Source organism: Schistocerca americana, chromosome 8 (genome assembly GCF_021461395.2).
Source record: "Schistocerca americana isolate TAMUIC-IGC-003095 chromosome 8, iqSchAmer2.1, whole genome shotgun sequence".
Lineage (NCBI taxonomy): Eukaryota > Metazoa > Arthropoda > Insecta > Orthoptera > Acrididae > Schistocerca > Schistocerca americana.
The window spans coordinates 71,613,986-71,634,674 of NC_060126.1; positions in this window are offsets into that span (position 1 = coordinate 71,613,986).

Genomic DNA, 20,689 nt, shown 5'->3' on the forward strand with positions numbered 1-20,689 from the left:
CAAAGGTCTCCCCAGTGACACTGATCCCGCGGAGATAAAGGAGCTTCTCCTTGCGCGTCACTTCAGGGTTATCGAGGTCAAACAGGAGACCAAGGCATCTGACCCGAGCAACCCAGGAGAGGGGCGCAGGAAGAGAGCTTCCTTCAAAGTAATATTACACCCAGACGAGAGAAATAGAGAACTCCTAAAAATCGAGCTGTTCATGAACTGCAAGGTTACGGTAGAGAGGTATCGCCAACCTGAAGGTCCTGTCCAGTGCCACCAATGCCAGCAGTTGTTCCACTCTGCAGAGCAGTGTCACCATCCTCCAAAGTGTGTCAAGTGTGCCGGCCCACACTTGACAAACACATGTAAGAAGAGCCGTGCAACCCCGGCAAAATGCGCCCTATGTGGGGGCGATCACCCGGCGAACTACAGCCGATGCCCCACACGAATACAGTTGATGTCCACCCGCCCCCCTCGGTCGGTAAACGGTGCTGCCCTGTCTCGAGGCGCTTCCGCCTCCACGACGCCGCCGCTAACATCTGCGGCCAACGCGCAGGCAGCTAGCTCTGCCTCCGCCAGCAGCCGCAGAGCGACTGTGCCGGGGCGAGATGCCTTTCCCTCGCTTCCCCCACCACGCGCCCCGACGGCAGCTGCCGCCTGGCCTCCCCCTCCACGTCACCAGCGCACTGAGGCGCCCACAGCTGCCGCGCCGCCTCAGTCGGCTGCTGGCCAGCAGCCAGGGACGCCGCTCGGCGTCTTTGACGAGCTGCGCCAACTGTTTGCGGGCTTCAGCCTGACAAACATCATGTTTACAATTAGGGACACCATGGCGCGCGTGCGGGCGGCGCCTGATGGCCTAAGTAAATTCATGGCCCTCGCAGAGGGAGCAATTTCATTATTCGACGCTTTTAATGGATCCCCCTAGATCCAGGAAGTTCACCATTTTAAATTTTAACGCCAATGGCGTAAAAACACAAAAACATATCCTAGAGGAGTTTCTAGACCGGTATGCGATCGACGTTGTGTGCCTGACGGAAACCCACCTTAAGCCCAAGGACCGCTTTTCTGTGAGAAATTACTCCATCCATAGAGTAGACCGCGTAGGCCGCGAGCGCGGCGGAGTAGCGGTCCTTGTAAAAGGCAGAAGGTGTTTCCGCACAGTGGACCTACCGCAGACACCCAGCATCGAGGCAGCCGGTATAGAAATAAAAATTCAAAACATACCATACACCATCATCTCCACCTATCACCCCCCGGGCACCACCATACTGACACAGGACCTTCAGGCTCTGCTGGGTACTGGCGCTCGTGTGATTATGGGAGGGGACCTAAACTCGAAACATGCGGCCTTTGGCTGCCGCGCCGAGAACAGAAGTGGTGTGAGATTGCATGGACTCGTCGAGAGGCGTGCCGCCCTCAGCGTCATCGCACCCGACGAGCCTACGCATATCCCTGCAGACCCGACAAAAAACCCGGATATCCTGGATATTTTTGTCGTTAAAAACTTTGCTCTCGACGCGACAGTCACTGTGCACTACGAGCTGAACTCTGACCACAACCCGGTCGTTCTGGACATAGCCAGTGTCGAAGACGAAGCCGGGAGGATGGCAAAAACAGAAGTAATAACAAATTGGGACCGATACAAATACCTGGTGGGTGAGCACGTGGAGGAAATCCCACAGATGGAAACAAAAGAAGAGATAGACGAAGCAATCACCAACTTCACAGACGCCCTCCACGCCTGTGCTCGCGCTACAAGCGTCAGGCTCACCACAGAGCCTGGCGCCAGGGACCTGCCCCCTGACATCTGGGACCTCATAGTCGCCAAACGCAGGTTGCGTAAGCTGTGGCAGCGTCACCGCGACCCAGCTGACCGCCGCCGGCTGCGGCGACTGGAGGATCATGTGAAACTCCGACTGCAGGAGCACAGGAGCCGCTGCTGGGAGGAGATATTACAAACCGCCGAAACAGAGAGCAGCAAACGCAAGATCTGGCGAATAGCCCGGCAGCGGAAAACCCCCACCAGAGAGAACAGGCCACTCCACGGCGAGAACGGTCTAGTGTACGAAGATCACGATAAGGCGGAAATAATGGCACAATCACTAGAGTCACAATTCCGAACTCACGTCATCGACGATGACGAGAGTGAAAGGCAGGAAAGATTAGTCGTCGGACGAGTGACTCAGATTAGAAATACGCGCCCAAATACAGAATTCGTGCCCGTAAACGAGCCGACAATATGCGCACTTATCAAGCGTCAGGGAAACCACAAAGCTCCTGGCCCTGACCGCATCCGCAGCCCACTCCTAAAGCACCTTCCACCTCCTGCCATAACATTTCTGGCAAGCGTCTTCAACGCTTGCCTAAAGCTCACCTACTTCCCCTCAGTGTGGAAAACTGCGAAAGTAATCACCCTCCCCAAACCTAATAAAAACCTGCTCCTTCCAGAAAGCTATAGACCTATCTCCCTACTAAATGGCATGAGTAAAATACTCGAGCTGCTCATCCTCTCACCCCTTCAACACTTCCTTACTGCACACAACATCCTGATGCCCGAGCAGTTTGGATTCCGCTCTGAACACTCCACAACCCAACAATGCCTGCGCTTGGTAGAGCACATTTGCCTGGCCAGGGCAAAGAGAGAATCTACAGGAGCAGTGTTCCTGGATATAGAGAAGGCATTTGACCGCGTCTGGCACGATGGCCTAATATATAAACTAGACCAAATAGGGTGCCCAGGACATCTAATACAGATCATTGATTCATTTCTTGCGGAGCGTCAATTCTTCGTAAGAAGTGGATCGAGATCGAGCCAGACACGACCGATTGCGGCCGGAGTACCGCAGGGTTCGGTCTTGGGTCCCGTTCTATACTCAGTCTACACTAACGACATACCCAAGCAGGTCGGCGGAGGGATTGCTCTCTACGCCGACGATACAGCAATCTTCAGGAGCTGTCGTAACCTTGCATTCATACGACGCAAGCTACAAGAACACCTCGACGTCATCACTCAGTGGTGCAACATTTGGAAAATCAAGGTTAACCCCGAGAAATCCCAAGCAATATACTTTACGACCAGGCTGAAACTCCCAGACCAACAACTCACCATTGGTGGTCGGGACCTAGCCTGGCGTAACCGTATTACATACTTAGGGCTCGAAATAGACAGGCGTCTTACGTGGCAACAACACGTCCACAAAACTGCCAACAAAGGCTGCGCCCTCCTGTCGCAGCTATACCCCCTCCTAAAGGGTGACGGCCTCACCCTAAGCTGCAAAATGCTTCTCTGGCGCCAGCTCATGCTACCGGCCATCTTGTATGGATCGGAAGTATGGTCGATGGCGTCAGACACCACACTGGCACGATTACAGCGACTCCAGAACAAAACCTTCCGAGTCATCACAGGCGCTGACAGATACGTCCGAAACACACAAATTAGAGAATTTTTAGGCCACCCAACCATATACTCCCTCATAAAGGAGAAGTCCACCAAACTATATGAGAAAGCACAAACATCGCCCCACAACCTCATACAAAATTTAGGTCGCGAACACCCCGATTTTCAACATAAGCGCCCAAAACTAACACTCACCCGTCAATTTAGAGACATTTAGAGAACACTTACCCACACACAGAACAAACATTTACATAAAAACACGCACATAGCACAATACCTCACTTTCATAAATCCCCAAGCGCATAACTTGAAGTCAGACGGGCACAGCCCAGTGGAACTTCGGTACACTATAACAACCTGAGCTGGGCGCAGACCGTAGCCGACTCGCCAGCCGCTGCAGCTGCTGTTTGTGCACGTTTTGCTTTGCCCGAGGAAGGAAGGATGACAGGCCGCGGCAAGGGAGGAAAGGGGCTCGGCAAGGGTGGCGCCAAGCGGCACCGCAAGGTGTTGCGCGACAACATCCAGGGCATCACGAAGCCCGCCATCCGCCGCCTGGCTCGCAGGGGCGGCGTGAAGCGCATCTCTGGTCTGATCTACGAGGAGACCCGCGGGGTGCTGAAGGTGTTCCTGGAGAACGTGATCCGCGACGCGGTGACGTACACTGAGCACGCCAAGCGCAAGACTGTGACGGCCATGGACGTGGTGTACGCCCTGAAGAGGCAGGGGCGCACCCTGTACGGTTTCGGCGGTTAGGCTGCGTCGCAGCGGGCGCTGGCCTTCCCGCGGCCGTGCTTGTGGGTGGGAGAGACTAGAAAACGGCCCTTTTCAGGGCCACCACACTGTTCGGAAGTTGAAAAGTGCGAAAGAGTCTGTGTTGTTGCTGCGTGTGTGCGCTGTGTTGTTTGTTTGTTTGTTTCTTTCTTTCTTTCCGTTTGAGCGACGTGATGTGACTGGGAGGGGAGAAGGAAAGGAAACGTGTCATGTGGCTGGCTGTGTGTGGAGCTGCTTCGTTTGTGTGTTTGTTATTGTGTGTCTTTGTATCGATCGCGACGGAGATGGCGGGCTGTGTGTTGTTGTGCGAGAGGCGGTGATTATTTGCTTGCGTGGTTTGTCTCTGTGTGTTTGTTTGCGGCGGCGTTGGGGTTTCCGAGGCAAGGCGTGTGGGCATAGGCGGCCGGATCAGCTGTTTCGTTCGTGTCGACGGCCGTTGCGCGCGGGAGTGGAGGGCGGTGTGTCGACACGCCTCCCTTTAACAATGGTCATTATTGCTGCCGTTGTCGTTTGGAAGGCGACTGCGACCGTGCAAAATGTGTGTGTGTGTGTGTTGGGCCACACGGGCTGTGTGGACGACAAGATGGCGGACGTGCGCCGGCGGCGGCTGTGCTGTGAAAGTGCAAAGTTAAAACAAAACAAAACAAGGTGCGGCGAGGACGACTGAAATTTTGCTTTGGACGTAGGTTTGTGTGGTGGCCCTGAAAAGGGCCGATTGTTGTGGGCCGAGCCGGCAAAGCGCGTTGCGTGCAGGGGAGCACGCGGCGCTGCGATTGCCTGGCCTCCTTTAGGCCTTCTTCTCGGTCTTCTTTGGCAGCAGGACGGCCTGGATGTTGGGCAGGACACCACCCTGTGCGATGGTGACGCCCGACAGGAGCTTGTTGAGCTCCTCGTCGTTGCGGATGGCAAGCTGCAGGTGGCGCGGGATGATGCGCGTCTTCTTGTTGTCGCGGGCCGCGTTTCCGGCCAGCTCGAGCACCTCAGCCGCGAGGTACTCCATGACGGCGGCGAGGTAGACGGGCGCCCCGGCGCCGACGCGCTCTGCGTAGTTTCCCTTGCGCAGGAGGCGGTGGATTCTGCCGACCGGGAACTGGAGCCCAGCCCTGCTTGAGCGGGACTTTGACTTGCCCTTGACTTTGCCTCCCTTTCCGCGTCCGGACATGGCGATGGGCTAGCGACGGTGCACACGAAACGGAAACGAAAACGACCGGTGCGAGCGGCAGCGAGTCGAGCAGCGGAGTGCGTGCCGGCGCAGCCTGCTGCTGCTGCTCCTTTTCTGACTTCCTCACTGTGAGGAGGTTCAGGTGGAAGTTTGTGGCCTGTTAGCCTTTACTCCCCTGGGATGATTGATGAGTCTTCTTTCTTGACTTGTAGGTTGTTCTGTACTGGCAAGGAGTGCCGATAACCTATTTTCTGTATTTGTCGGTGTGACGACTTTTCTTCTTCTTCTTCTTACTTGAGGGCTCTCCCTCGGTTGGGATAGTGGATACAGTGTATCCAGCTTTCTCATACTCTCCGTGGACGAGAGCGAAGATGACGTAGCGCATTTGCCACTCTGTGAAAATTGGGAAGGAATTGATCAGATCGTAATCCTCCTTGGAAAGACCAACAAGGCCTTCTGGATATTCGATTGGTTGGTGTGGAGGTGAAGGTTTAGAAAGGTTAGGAGGAACGAAGGGATAAGGGTTGTCGTGGTGGGGATATGTACCATCGCGAAGCGATGCAGCTATCTTCTGCGTTACAGCGCTTGCGCTGTACATGTCGGGAAGCGGGAGGAATGGGACTTCTTCCCACCCTTCTTCTTGCGCTTCTGCTTCTGCGTCCGTCTTGGGCAGTGTTGCCTCCCCTTCGGCAGGCACGTCGGTCTGCGTGGCCACCGTCGCAAACTTCTTCTCTCGAGGAGGAGTCGTCTGGCTGGCGGTGTCGACCGCTGTGGCGGAAGCTGCCTTGGCTGAGCGAAGCTCCTGCGTCAGCTCAGCAATCTGACGCCGAGCCTCGCCCAGTTCCGCCAGCATGGCCGCCCTCTCTTCCGCCATGGCGGATTTGAAGGCGGACATGGCTTCTTCTACGGCGTCGCTGAGGCGCCTGGTGATGGCGTCTTCTGAGCGAGTGACCACCTCTTCGCGTGTGGTGGTCACTTGCTTCTGCGTCTTCTCTGGTCCGCGCCAATTTCTCCTGTACGCGCAGGAACGGGCGTTAGCCGCGTGTGCGCCACCGCAGTTGGCGCATGTGCAGGGGGCGTCCTTCGGCTTCTTGCAGTCGCGTGTGTCGTGTGCTTGCGCACACTTCAAACACGCGACTGCTCCGCTGCAGTGCTTGGCGACGTGGCCAAGCTTTTGGCAGCGAAAGCACTGCGGTGTAGACTTCTTCTTCTTCTTCCCGGCAGGTCCTGCTAACGTGAGCAGCAACTCAGCCAAGGCAGCAGCTTTGCGTCCACTTCCGCGTCCCGACATCACGATAACCAACAGCGACAACGAACTAACGTGTACTCTCCGCGGCGTGAGCGGGAATGCCGGCGCAGCCTTCCTGCTGCTCCTTTTCTGACTTCCTCACTGTGAGGAGGTTCAGGTGGAAGTTTGTGGCCTGTTGGCCTTTACTCCCCTGGGATGATTGATGAGTCTTCTTTCTTGACTTGTAGGTTGTTCTGTACTGGCAAGGAGTGCCGATAACCTATTTTCTGTATTTGTCGGTGTGACGACTTTTCTTCTTCTTCTTCTTACTTGAGGGCTCTCCCTCGGTTGGGATAGTGGATACAGTGTATCCAGCTTTCTCATACTCTCCGTGGACGAGAGCGAAGATGACGTAGCGCATTTGCCACTCTGTGAAAATTGGGAAGGAATTGATCAGATCGTAATCCTCCTTGGAAAGACCAACAAGGCCTTCAGGATATTCGATTGGTTGGTGTGGGGGTGAAGGTTTAGAAAGGTTAGGAGGAACGAAGGGATAAGGGTTGTCGTGGTGGGGATATGTACCATCGCGAAGCGATGCAGCTATCTTCTGCGTCACAGCGCTTGCGCTGTACATGTCGGGAAGCGGGAGGAATGGGACTTCTTCCCACCCTTCTTCTTGCGCTTCTGCTTCTGCGTCCGTCTTGGGCAGTGTTGCCTCCCCTTCGGCAGGCACGTCGGTCTGCGTGGCCACCGTCGCGAACTTCTTCTCTCGTGGAGGAGTCGTCTGGCTGGCGGCGTCGACTGCTGTGGCGGAAGCTGCTTTGGCTGAGCGAAGCTCCCGCGTCAGCTCAGCGATCTGACGGCGAGCCTCGCCCAGTTCCGCCAGCATGGCCGCCCTCTCTTCCGCCATGGCGGATTTGAAGGCGGACATGGCTTCCTCCACGGCGCCGTTAAGGCGCCTGGTCACGTCGTCTTCTGTGCAAGTGACCACCTCTTCGTGTGTGGTGGTCACTTGCTTCTGGGTCTTCTTCGCCGGTCCCCGCCAGTTCCTTCTGTAGGCGCAGGAACGGGCATTTGCCGCGTGAGCGCCGCCGCAGTTGGCGCAAGTGCAGGGGGCGTCCTTCGGCTTCTTGCAGTCGCGTGTGTCGTGTGCTTGCGCACACTTCAAGCACGCGACTGCTCCGCTGCATTGCTTGGCAACGTGGCCAAGCTTTTGGCAGCGAAAGCACTGCGGTGTAGACTTCTTCTTCTTCTTCCCGGCAGGTCCTGCTAACGTGAGCAGCAACTCCGCCAAGGCAGCAGCTTTGCGTCCACTTCCGCGTCCCGACATCACGATAAGCAACAGCGACAACGAACTAACGTGTACTCTCCGCGGCGTGAGCGGGAATGCCGGCGCAGCCGGGGTGGGGGTGCTTTATGGGCTCGGGTGCGGCGGCCGGTTGCGCGCGCGCCCCATTGGTCGGCGGCCGCAACAGGGCGAGCTGGTAAAGGTGCGGCGGCGGCTGGCGGCGGGTGCCGCCGGCCACTTCGAGTCTGGGATCCGATGCGAGAAGACGTCTGTGCTCTCTGCTCTCCTGACTCAGCCTCCGTAGACGTGCTGCGCTCCGATTGGCCGGGCTACCCCCCACCACTCGGCGCTCACTCTACGCACCACGGTCCGCGCCCAGGGCGCAACCGACGGTACAAGTAGCGTGCCGCTCGCCGCTACAGCTCAGACGCTGACGAGAGGCCGAAGCAGCCACCTCGGTGGCAGGCTGCCTCCACCAGCTCTCATCTCCTCTTCGAAGAAGAACACCGAGAAGAAGAGGAAGACTCCGTAGAAGAAGACGGCGCTGAGGAACCTGCAGCATCTACCACACAGCCTGTGTGGTAAAGCAAAATTGTCGTGTAAGAGTCTTCTGACTCGCAGGTCCTGCAGCTTGCTGCAACTTCTTCCTGCGTGGCTGTAGATTGTCAGGACAATCTACAGTACACTTAGCGCGGTTGACCTGGGAATTGTTCAGAAACAATTCGCAGTGCACCTAGGGACCGTTGGGGAACGCTGTGATCCAGGGCCCCCTTCGCGTGGGACCAGCCCGCGGTCACTAGGCCAGACAGATCTATCTTCTGTAGCCCCTACTTCCACACGCCACCATGGACAGGGAAACACTAAAACCTCCCTCCCCCTCTCCTGATGACTACTTGGAAGATCAGAGAGAGCTTCTTAGTGTCCTACAGGAAGCTGCCGAGGCAGAAGAGGTGGAATCACCGAACTGCTTCAGGTACGCCCTGGGGATCTACCCCAACCTGGAGCTCACTCCAGGAGAAGAAGAAGCAGCAGTCGCAGAGTCCCGAGCGGTGCAAGCCGACGACGGGACAACCACCGGCCTGGACGTGCAGCCTTCAGCCGCCAACGCCATCGCCAGCCAGCCAGAGCCCACAGCAGCAACACCCATGGACTTCGAGACGGAGTCACGGAAGCGGAAGAAGAACGAGACTCCGCCTGCCGCCCCCACGTCGGAAGACAAACCAGCGGGCAACCGCAAGAGAGCCAAGGGGACTACCGACTCCGAGGGTTTCACCAGGGCTACCAGAACGGCGCCACCCAGGCGCATTACGACCGCCGACCCGCCGCCACTAAGGAATGTCTTCCAAGTACTGGACACAAGCGAGCAGACGAGCAGCAACACGCCGCCGGCTGCAAATGCAACAAGCAAGTCCAGGAAGCCTCCCCCCATCACAATAAAGTACGACAAACCGTACATTGAGCTACATGACGTGATACAAGAAATCACAAACGAACCAATCCGGTTCAAGGTAGCAGGAAACGATATATATCGCCTCTATACCAAAACGATTGACGACTTCACTCGGGTCCTTGGAGTGTTAAAGGAAAAGAACCTGGAATACTACACGTACTCCACCGAACCTGTGAAAACAATCAACCTAGTCATGAGAGGGCTCCCTTACAGGTTCACCATAGAAAACCTGAAAGCAGAGCTAAAGAAACTGAATATCACGCCAAGATCGGTGACCAAAGTAAAATCACCAAAAACAAAGAAAGATACCCCACTGTTCCAAATCATAGCGGCTGATACCCCTGAGAACAGAAGAATCAGGGAAATCACCGCTATTAGGGACGTGGACGTGACTCTGGAAAAACCCAGAGGTAAACGTGGTCCAAGGCTATGCTACAACTGCCAAGGAATAGACCACATTGCTAGAAACTGCAAGATGCAGACCAAATGCGTGCGATGTGCAGGAAACCATCCCACTGAAAACTGCACAAAGAACGAAGACACGCCTCCCACGTGCGCCAGATGCTCACAGCAACACCCTGGGAATTACCTGGGATGTGACGCTGTAAAAGCGTACAAGGCGCGCCAACACGCACCCGCAGCCAACCGCAACGCAGCAATTAGGAAAGGGTACACCTTTGCCAACGCTGCAGCACACAACAGAAGGAACGTCGGTCCCCAGCCATCGGTAACCAGAACCACAGCAGCAGCCGCCACCAGGCCGACAGCCGCCACCACCACCGCCGGGACGACAGCCGCCGCCACCGCCCCCAGGCCAACAACCGCCGTCACTGCCGCCAGACCGACAGCCGCCGCCGCAGAAGCCACGAGAGACGCTCCAACAACGACGCGGGCTACCACCGCATCCACCACACCAATGGCAGCACCACCATCGACGCCGCCAGATAACAACAACGCCATCAAGAACCAGGCGTCACAAACGAACGCCAGCCACATCGCCACCATGAGAAGGCGTCCATCACTTGCAGTCCGAAGAAAATGGACACCTAATAAGCCAGCACACCCAGCGCCAACCGCTGCAACCAACCTGATGACTCAGGACAACGCAGTGGTCTTTTTGGAGGCCGTGCAAGCGGCTATGACATCCGCAATGGAGGCCATTGTGAAGCACATCCCGCAGCAGATAAGCGCTGCAATCCAAGCTGCCATGCAGGCACTCCCACCGACCAACCCAAGGAATCAACATGGGTACTAGGCCACAGGGATTGAGAGTCTGCCTGTGGAATGCCAATGGCATCCGCCAACAAGCGGGTGAATTCCGAGAATTCCTGCAAGAAGAAGGAATCGACGTCTGCCTGGTAACAGAGACTCACCTAAAACCAGGAGTCAATGTCAGAGCAGCGAACTACAAAAGCTTCAGGAACGATCGACTAACAGCAGGAGGTGGTACAGCTGTCTACGTCCGTACACACCTGCAACACCACCAACTACAGCTACCTGCGCTGCAAACAATGGAAGCCACGGGGGTGGAAATAAAAACTAGTAAAGGGCCAATAACGTTCGCAGCAGTTTACCGACCGCCACAAGGCCATCTTCAACCGCAAGACATCGATACACTGCTCTCCATGCCAGGTAATCTCTTCCTAGGTGGAGATTACAACGCAAAACACACTGCATGGAATAGCAGACTAGTCAACATCAGCGGACGTCGCCTCCTGAGGGCAGCGGAGCGCAACCACGCCATCACAGTTGCGCCACATACGGCCACCATCTACCCCACAAACAGGAGAGAAGATGTCCTGGACATTGCACTAGTCAAAGGACTCCCCTACACGATAACGACCAGTACAAGACGTGTACTGTCCTCCGACCATGTCCCAGTAATCTTTGACCTTGAGATGGAAGCCACACCACGAGAGGAATCAAAGATGGACCTCAGGGGAGTAAACTGGGAAGCCTACCAGGAGCTACTAACCGACGACCTGGAAGCAATCCCAGACCCAGATGAAGTAGGTGCGGACACGACGCTGCTGCACATAGTAACCAAAGCCATCGACGCGGTCGAAGCCTCCACCACGAGACAAACGCAGCCCAGAAATCATGCTAAACCACTTCCACGAGATATAAGGGACCTCATCACCAGGAAGAATAGAAGGCTCAGGGAATGGCAGGACACAAGAAACCCAGCCACGAAAAAAGAAGTCAATAGAATGCAGAGAGAAATAAAAGCCAAAGTTGAGGCACATAGAATCCAGTCTTGGGCAAGTAAGGTAGAAACACTAAACCTCAATGACCAGTCTATCTGGAAAACCACCAAACACCTACTGGGGCAAGGCCAAAGAATACCCCCACTACAAGTGGGAAACGACATAGCCTGCTCACCCAACGATAAGGCAAATGCTCTGGCGGACATCTTCGAAAGAAACTTCCAACCAATCGAAGATCCCGTGGACCAACAACACATTGATATGGTGGAAGAAAGACTTCCAGGATTCCTGGAACACCAAGACCAAGACGACGTAATCGAGCCGATTACGACAGAAGAGGTAGCAGCACAAATTGCAATACTAAACCCGAAGAAAGCAGGCGGACCAGACATGCTGACGAACACACTCCTGCTAAAACTACCACCTGCAGCGGCTCCCCTGCTGGCCAAAACATTCAACAATATCCTAAGTACTGGGCAATATCCCATAGCATGGAAGCATGCAGAAGTAGTGCCAATACCGAAGCCCGGCAAAGATCCCAAACAACCAAATAGCTATAGGCCAATCAGCCTACTGCCTGCACTTTCAAAAGTATTTGAAAGAATCTACGCAAAGAGGCTACTGAGGCATGTCAAGGACGAGAGAATACTGCCGGACGAACAATTCGGTTTCCGCAGCAACCATTCCACCACACATCAGCTTCTCCGAGTCGTCGAAGAAGCCCTGGACGCCGTAGAGCGACGAGAATACTTCGCTGCGATCTTCCTAGACGTCTCAAAAGCATTCGACTGCGTGTGGCATAGGGGCCTCCAGTTCAAACTATTTGATCTGGGGGTGCCCGGGTCGCACGTTCGGCTGCTACGGTCCTACCTTAATGGCAGAACATTCCACGTCCGGACACCAGATGGCAACTCGACCGTCAGGAGAATCAACGCCGGAGTCCCACAAGGCAGCGTCCTCGGACCGCTGCTGTACATCCTATACACGTCTGATCTGCCGTCGGTGAACAGGGTACACCTCGCCCTGTACGCCGACGACACGGCCCTGTACTCCAGAAGCAGGAGCGCGACGCACCTCCAAGAAAGACTCCAAGGAGCTTGTAACGAGCTAACCGTGTGGGCAATAAAATGGCGCCTGTCCTTCAACGCCTCGAAGACACAGGCCCTCGCAATCTGCAGACGGCCCATACCACCAAACTACCCAGAAGTCGTCATACGAGGCACGCCTGTTCCCTGGACGCAGACGGCCAAGTACCTCGGAGTAACGCTAGACAGGCGCCTAACATGGCGCCCACACGTTGAAGACATCCGCACAAGGGCGTTAAACAGACTACGAGCACTATACCCGGTGCTTAATCCAACATCCACGCTACCACCACGGCTGGGTGTCATCCTCTATCTCACCCTGGTGCGGCCAATCCTGGAGTACGCCGCACCAGTGTGGGGTAATGCGGCCCAGAAACACATGAAGAGACTTCAGGCGGTCCAGAACCGCGCCCTCAAGAGAGCGCTGCACCTGGACAACCGTTTTCCGACGGCGCAGCTACACGAGATGGCAAACGTCGTCCCACTCCGAGAGCGATTCCAACAGGCTGCAGGGGCCTTCTATCGCAAAACGGAAGAGTCGCAGAACCCACTCATCCGACAACTGGGTCACCGTGTCCATCGACTGGCCACCACCAGATGGCCAGACCTTTTGCGTGTGTGAATGTGAGTGTGAATGTGAGTGTGTAATTTAATGAAAAAAAAAAAAAAAAAAAAAAAAAAAAAAAAAAAAAACCGCTATGTAATACAATAGCAACCAAAAGATATATTTAATTTTTGCAGTCAACATAAGTCAATGTCTCGATTATGTCCATGTTTCTTTGTTTGTTACCATAAGTTTTAGTGAGGAGGTGAAGCAGCAATGCTAGTACTCCAAACATCTCCGAGGACTGTCAAGAAGAGGTCCTCGCCATTGAACTGCACACGGCGGCGGGTGCCACTGTGTGGGGAGACGCTGACTAGAGCGGAGCGCTTGCTACTGGTGTTGCTGCTGCCGTACGTTGGTTCGAGATGCCGCCCAAGACTAGCGGGAAGGCCGCCAAGAAGGCTGGCAAGGCGCAGAAGAACATTTCGAAGGGCGACAAGAAGAAGAAGCGCAAGAGGAAGGAGAGCTATGCCATCTACATCTACAAGGTGCTGAAGCAGGTGCACCCTGACACGGGCATCTCGTCGAAGGCGATGAGCATCATGAACAGCTTCGTGAACGACATTTTCGAGCGCATTGCGGCCGAGGCTTCTCGCCTGGCGCACTACAACAAGCGCTCGACCATCACGTCCCGCGAGATCCAGACCGCTGTGCGGCTGTTGCTGCCTGGCGAGCTGGCCAAGCACGCCGTGAGCGAGGGCACGAAGGCGGTGACCAAGTACACGAGCTCCAAGTAAGGAGGTGGCTCTGGAATGGAAGGAAGGATGGAGAAGGCTCCTCCGTTGCGAGAGCGGCAAAACGGCCCTTTTCAGGGCCACCAACGTGCCTTTGCCGGAAGGGCGGAATTGTTGTTGTTGTTGTTGTTGTTGTTGTTTTGTGGACGGCTGTGATGTGTGCATTTTGATCGTGGGTGGGGGGGTCCGCGTCAAAGCGTTGTTGCGGGGTACGGCCACGAGGTTGGTCGCCGTGGCGTGGAATGGTGGCACGCCTCGTTGGCGTTGTGTGTCACCGTAACGACGGCCGTCTGCGGGTTTGGTTTGCACATCACACATGGCGAGGGTGAAATGTGGAATGTTTTGCCGCCCACTATTCCCTTTGCAGTACGCCGAGTTGACAATGGTGCGACGTAACTGCAGCGTGGAGGTGTGTGGAGTGACGTTGAAATGAACGTGCCATTAAGAGACGCATTGTTGTTTTGTATTGTACTGTACGTGTACGGCGACACGCACGATGATGTACCATTCGACTCTGATTTTTGATAGCCGTGTCTGACTGATTGCGTAGGACGCACGCACACCGATGTCGTCATTCGAGATGCACGCGTGTCCAGTGCAGTACAGTAAGCGCGACGCTAGACGACGGCGGCGGCGGCGGCGGCGGCGGCGGCGGCGGCGGTCGTTTTTGGCGAATGTCTGTACACGTGTTTGTCTGTGTCCATCCGGTATGTATGTATTTGTTTGTTTGACATAGTTTTGTGTAACTGTCGATCGGCGCGATAGACCGGCGTCACGCAACTGAACCGAAGTCTTTGGGCACACCCGTCATACTGTTGTACACCGTCGCGCTGAGAACGGTAACGAAAGGTTGACTTTGATCGGTCGAATGTCTGGGCAGAACGTGAGGAATGAGGCAAGAGTGCAGGAGGAAAGGACAGAGGGGGGGCAAAAGAGAGAGGAAGGGACAAAGGGAGAAACGCATTCGTAGAGCAACGGAACGTTCCCGTGTCGGAGGCGTATTGGAGCCGCACTGAAATGCGTTTAACGGCGGCGCGGCTGCAAGTGTCTGCCGTGGTGAACGTTACCTTACCTTTGACGGCTGCATTGGGCTTTGCCCTTTGCTTGTGCTTTTTGCTTTCGCTTTCCCGGATGTACGTAACGTTTGTTGATATGGTTCTGAGGAAGAGTGTATGACAGTGCCGTGCCGTCCATGTTCGTGTGCCCTCCCATTGTGTGTATGCTATTGTCTGTGTACTTGAATGATGTATGTAGGTGTTTAGTGGACATGTTTTACCAGTGGGGGGAAATGGATCGTCGATAGTTGCCGTCACTCTGTCACGGTCGAGATGACGCACCCTCCCTACAGAAAGGTGTCGAGAAAGTGTGTGTGTGTGTGTGTGTTTAGCGAATTGCGTCCGTGAATTGGCAGTGTTTGGAGGTGGGCGTGCCCTGCATGTGGCCCGGAAGACTGTTCGTTTGGCGGTAGTGTTGTGTGGACAGGGGAGGGGCATGCGTAACGCTGCTGGCATGGCATTCGGGAGATGGGAGGGGGCAAACGAGGAGCGGCGGCCAAAGACGGGGAGGGGCGCGGTGTGGGTGGCTTGCGCCTGTGCTCGGCGTTGTGGTTTTGTGCAAAAGAGGAGGAGAAAAACAATGAGGTGCCAGGGAGGGGAGCGTTGTTGTGTTGTGGTTGTCGTGGTGTAGCCGCAGACGCGGCTGTCAGTGAACGTGGCGAGACGGACGGATGCGCGGAGGGGCGGGGGCGGGGGCGGGGGCGGGGGCGGGGGCGGCGCATTTCGCCGGTGCCGTGCCATGCCTGAAAGCCGCGTGGTCGCTGTGTTGTTGGTGGCGTGGGGGCGAGGAGAGTACCGTACGGGGTGTGCTTGTGCGCCGGAAATGGCACACTGCGCCTGCCCGTCTTGGAGGCTGATGGCTGTGGTGTGGAAATGGGGCGCGGTGATGTTGAAGCAGTTGAAGAACAGAAAAAGAAACCAAAAACGTAAGGGGGAGGCCATGGCGTGATGCGGCGGTGGTGGTGAGAGTGGGAAAAACAAAACAAACAAAAAAACAACAAAAAAAGAAGGGAAAACAACAAGAAACAAAAAAGAAAACAAAAAGTCTATCAAGATTAAAATGTAAATGGAAATGGACCCAGGTATAACCTCCCTGCACAAATAGCAGAGAGTCTGATGATAATAAAAATGTGCCAGAATGTTAACGTCCCTACAAAACAAACCCAACGATAAGTAACAGTGCAACAGACATAATGAAACCTGATACATTGTATGAGGGCAGCAGCGTATTCAGAATAAAAAGAGCCAAAGATCGTTACCCCAATGAAAAAGAGAGACACACAGAAAAAAAAAAGTGCATTTATATATCTGCTCCTCAATTGTAGATACCCCTTACACAGCTGTGTGCAATGAATGAGTGCTGGCTGGTAATTAATTTGCACTCCTTGGAGGGAAATGCCATAGGAAGTAGTCTTTAAAAAGTGAATGTTTTTCTTTAAAAAAAAAAAAAAAAGGTTACTTTAGAAAAAAAGTAATATTGGGGCATTTGTTGTTGAACAAAATAAGTACAATGAACATACGTTATCAGATTTGCGCAATGCAGCTTCACACTACCTTGTTATTGTAACACAATATACTGTACATCGTCCCGAACCGTGACCAGAGTCGCGAGACGAGCAGAGCACGCCGCCGACGCCCGCTCAGTACAACCGTCCACCCGCTACGACTGTCGACTGACGACTACTACCTCTCCCGACTCGCGCTACAATATATATAACAACTGTTCCTGGCGACTCGCTGCGTGCCACTACTGTCGTCTGGCGCGGTCCAAGCGCCGACTAGCAACGATAAATAACTCTCTGGTCAGACAGAGATGCTGTCATGCCTCGCCATCGCTCTGGTAATGAGTACATACGTGTTGCAGCGTGCGTACCACCGGAACACGCAGTGGCGGAGCCAAAGACTGTGTTGTCGAGGTCGAGTGCGTGCTGGAAGAGAGGCAGCGTCGGCACGGAGATGCAAGCGAGCGAGACGCACGGGGGCTGCGGCGTGGCGCGTTTGCGGTCGGCGCCTTTGGTGGCAACGGCCGGGACAAGCAGCGGTGTATGGTGTGGTGCGGGGCGGACAGGGGCGGCGGTGGACGGGGAGGAGGAGGAGGCGGCGCGACGACGGCATGGGGGCGAAAACGGGACGGGGGACGGCGGATGTTGAGAGGCGTCACGCGCGGACAGGACACAGACACAGAGACACACAGATTGGAAAGGGAGGGTGCGCGGTAGTAGTTGGGAATGTGCGTACCGTCCGGGATGGGAGTGGGCGAGGAACACGGTCGTGGCCCCTGTTTTGGGTGCGTGTGATGACGTCGGTGTGTTGTGGGACGGGAAGGGAAGGGAGAATAATAGGCTGTGGCGGCGGCGCGTAATGGGCGTAGGCCGAAAAGAGAAAGGAACGTGGGCAGTGTGTTGTTGGCAAGCGTCGGTTCGACTGCGACGTTGATGGGCAGGGCAGGGCAGGGCAGGGCAGGGCAGGGCAAGGTAATGGTGGTAGGAGTAGGCGTGTGGGCGCAAAAATCCGCTGCTGCAGGCGGTGCCGTAAGGAGAGAGGGCCCTAAGAAAGAAAGAAAGAAACAAAAAAAAAAAAAGGAGGGAGGGGGGGGGGCGAAAGTGGAGAGGCGGTGGTGTGAGAATGGCGGGGGCGGAAGGAAGGACGAGAGGCGAGGCGAGGCGACGGCTTGCTTTGTGTATCGGTCGGTCGGTCTGGCCATGCTTCGTTTTCTGCAGCAGGGTCGGTGCGCGGCAGTGGGAACGCCTGGCGGCTGGACTGGACGGCCAGCAATGCGGTTGGATGGGCGGCCACAGCACCGCACCTGTGCCCGAGGAGGAGACGCTGGCGGCGGGCCCTGAGGTGAGGCCGGCTGGGGCTGTGGATGTGTAGGTGTGCGCCGCTGCAGCAACAACGAGTAAAACGCGAGAAGAAGGGATGGCGGTAGAGAGAAAAAGGTCGGCACGGCCATTGCGCGATGTGGCGTGTTGTGACGGGGTTTGCTCACTTGCCCCGTTGTGTTGATGCGCAGGCAGACGCGTACAGGGAGACGAGCCCGGCCTGCAGCAGGGTGTGGCCGTGCCGAGTGCAGAGCAGCAGCGGCGGCTCGGTTCGGTTCGGCCCGGCGGGCCGCGCTGTTGTCGCGGACGTGAGCGCCCCCTGGCGGGTGGCCGGAGGCGGCGCGGCGTGTTGGACGTGTGGCTGGTGGCAGTGCACAATGTGCGAGTGGCTGGCGGTGTGGTGTGGCGGTTGGCGCGTCGGGCGGCGGAGAGAGAGAGAGAGAGAGAGAGAGAGGAGAGGTATGTGTTGCGGGCGCCCTTTGCTGCGCTGCGTCGTTGCGTGTGCCGTACAGGGCGGGCGCTTGTCGACTGTGTGGGCGGTGTGGTGAATTGGCGGCGTTGTGCCGCGTGTGCCCGGCCGAAGGCGTCGGGAAGAACAGAAGGAAAGGAGAGAGTGTGAGTGGGTCCGGTGTGCGTAGGCCCGTGATGTCGCGTCACGCCGTGTCATGTTTGTGAAACGGCTGCCGGGAGGTGTGGTAGCGAGCCGGTCGGTGTCAGTGCGAAGGGGAATGTGCGTGCGTTTGGCGGTTTCGGTGTGCTTTTTGCGGCGTGAGAGTGGGAATTAGTGGGGCCGGCTGTTGTGTTGGTTCCTTGTGTCTTGTGTCGTGTAGCTTGATGGCAACGTGGAAGGACGCCGGTTTCGTTTCGAGCCTTGCGTGTGGTTGTCGACGTTGACTGGTTGGCGTGTGCCGATGCACGTGCATGTGTGGGTCGCGAGTGCGTTTTTGGCTGGCTGTGTGTGTGTTGGGGGGAGGCGGTGGTGAAAGTGCAGTCGTTGCCACGGGCGTCGTCGGGTGGGGCTGCGGCTGTGCGTCGTGGCGGAAAGGTGGTAGGTTGCGGGAAGCGAGCCCGTCGTTGACGGTGTCGCGTGAGTTGTGAATCGAGTGGGGCGCGGGGCGCGGGACAGGAGCAGCGTGCCGCTGCGTCGTGGTCGCCAGCAGAGGCTGTGCCTGTGCGTGTGCTTGTTCGTTTTGTGGGCGGTTCGTGCGAGGCGTTTTTTGTTTTGATTTGTGTTGCCCTAGTTGTTAGTTTATTTTGTTTGTTTTTTGGTTTTTGTTTGTTATTTTGAGACGACGACTGGTTGGTGGCGTGCGCGCGAAGTGGCGGTGTGCGCCTCCCGTGTCGTTTGTGTGTGTGTGTGTGTGTTTTGTTTTTTTTTTTTTTTTTTTGCACTGGGCCCCGGGGGTGGGTGGGTGGGTGGGTGGGTGCGTGTCGATTGCCGGCTGGCGAAAGGTGCGCCATCGGCGGGGTGGGTCGCCGGCACAAGTAGAGGCGGCGGCGGCGGCGGCGGCGTTGTTGTTGTTGTTGTTGTTGTTGTGTGGTGTTTGTTTTGTTCGGCTGTGTCGGCGAGCTGTGTTGCGGTGCGTGTGAATGGTGGTGCAAAAGTGCTGGCGTTGGGGGTGCGACTGCGACGGCGGCGAGCCGCGGGCGCGCATGATAGTGATGTTGTGAACAGCGGCTGTGTACGGTAGTGGTGTTGTTGTAGCACGACGTGCATCCGGGCCGGCGCGGAAAGCGCAGTTGCGGGCGGTTGCCCTTCGGTGCCAGGCATGTCGCGTGAGCGGCGGGTTGGTCTGGTGTCGACACGTGGTGCTCTGGGTTGTTGTGTGGTGCCCTTTGGCCGGTGGGGGTGGTTCGCGTGTGTCTCGTTCGCGCTCGGTATCTGGTCGTGGTCGTGCTGCTCCCCGTCTGTCGGCGGTTTTTCGACGTCGTCTGTACGTTTTGTTTGTTTGTTTGTTTGCGGCGTGCCTGCCGACGTCGTCCCGTCGCGACCTTTCAACCGAAAGTGTGGCGCCCGAAGGTGAACGAACGTAGCCTGACCTCGGCGCTTTACGCTGAGCTGAGGTGAGCTGAGCGAACCGAACCGAACCTGTGGTGAGGTGAGCTCAGCCTGAGCCCCTAACGTCTACGTAAGGTAAGCTGTCCGGCTCACGCCTCACGTTTTTGAACGCTTTTTAACCTACGTTTGACGCTTCTTAACCTAGCACTGACCCCTTAACCTAACCTAACCTAACCTAACCTAACCTAACCTAACCTCTGACGCCTGACGTGTTTGAATGCTTAACCTAAGTTTGACGCTTAACCTAACCCAAGTCCCCTTAACCTAACCCACGTCCACCTAACCTAACCTAACCTAACCTAACCTAACCTAACCTAGACGTGTAAACGTAATGTGTAACGCGTAACGTGTAAGGTCGGCTGTCGTGTGTGCTGACGGCAGATTGGGTTGGTCTGTAGATTCGGATTGCGGTTTGCCTCGGTCGAGGGGTTGGGTCGGAAGCGGCGAGGGGCGGCGGCGCCTGTTGCGCAGGCGGCGACCGTTTGCGGCGGGCAATTGTTGAGAAACGGCTGTGAATGTTGGCGGGCGAGAGGAGGAGGACGGCGCGCGATGTGGCCCGACGGCTGCGGGCCGATCGGGAAACGGCGGGAGGGCGACGGAAGGCGATGGGGCGGCGGAGGCGCGTTTGCACGGCCGTCATCGCCGCACGCCTCGGCTTGTGTGGCTGTGGCGCCGGCCGCGCTGGCCGGGCTGCCGCGGCGACGGTGTGGGAGTTTTGCCGAAGGTTTGGCCATTGTGGCGGGTCGTCGGCTGGGGCTGTGGGGGCGGCATTTGGGCGGGGGCGGCGATTCTCGGCGGGCCGACCCAGGCTGTAGCGCGCGGTAGCTGCAGTTTGGCCGTGG